General features: G+C 59.2%; 1 pseudogene; it reads left to right on the forward strand.

Annotated features, from left to right (window-relative positions):
- Window positions 1-691, forward strand: part of LOC101590755 — a 68,362-nt pseudogene extending 67,671 nt beyond the window's left edge.
- Window positions 692-850: the final 159 nt, after the last annotated feature.

Raw genomic sequence — 850 nt, forward strand, 5'->3', positions numbered from 1 at the left:
CCGTTGAGCTACACGCCCAACCCTTTCATTGTTTATTCTGAGCCAGGGTCCTGCTAAATTGTCCAAGCTGCCCTTGAAATTGTGAACTCGGCTCTTTACCGCGGCTTGCATCACCAAGTCCTTCTGCGACCCCAGCGCCATCAGTCTGGATGGCGAGAAGACAGATTCCAGCACGTTCCGCAGGAGGGCGGCTTTGACTGGGAACGTGGCCTCCCTGAGGCACGACCACCCAGGACTTCGCCCAGCTCAGCGAGCTGCAGCGCCGCTTCCCCAGGCGCCTGGTAGCTCTTGGCTTTCCCTGCAACCAATTCGGACATCAGGAAAACTGTCAAAATGAAGAGATCCTGAGCAGTCTCAAGTACGTCCGCCCCGGGCGTGGCTTCCAGCCCACCTTCACTCTCCTCCAGAAGTGTGAGGTGAATGGGCAGAACGAGCACCCTGTCTTCGCCCACCTGAAGGACAAGCTCTCCTACCCTTACGATGACCCATGCGCCCTCAAGACTGATCCCAACCTCATCACGTGGAGTCCAGTGTGGCGCTCAGATGTGTCCAGGAACTCTGAGAAGTTCCCCATAGGGCCCGAGGGGGAGTTCCCCATAGGGCCCTTCCGCCCTACAGCCGCTCCTTTCGTTCCGCCAGCGTTGAGCCTGACATCAAGCGCCTGCTCAAGGTTGCCGCACAGGTGATGTGAGCAGCTGCGCACAGGGGCCTGCCCCCCCCAGTCCCTAAGTATTCTAGCACACAGTGTGCCCTCAGGCCCTGCTAGATCAAGCTTTCCTTAGACCTCGCTGCCTCCCCCAAGAGCCTTGCCCTTCCCATCTGTTTCCTTCCCCACTCTCCACCCTCCGGT

The sequence above is a fragment of the Octodon degus genome, unplaced genomic scaffold (genome assembly GCF_000260255.1).
Source record: "Octodon degus isolate 3935 unplaced genomic scaffold, OctDeg1.0 scaffold00100, whole genome shotgun sequence".
Taxonomy (NCBI): Eukaryota; Metazoa; Chordata; class Mammalia; order Rodentia; family Octodontidae; genus Octodon; species Octodon degus.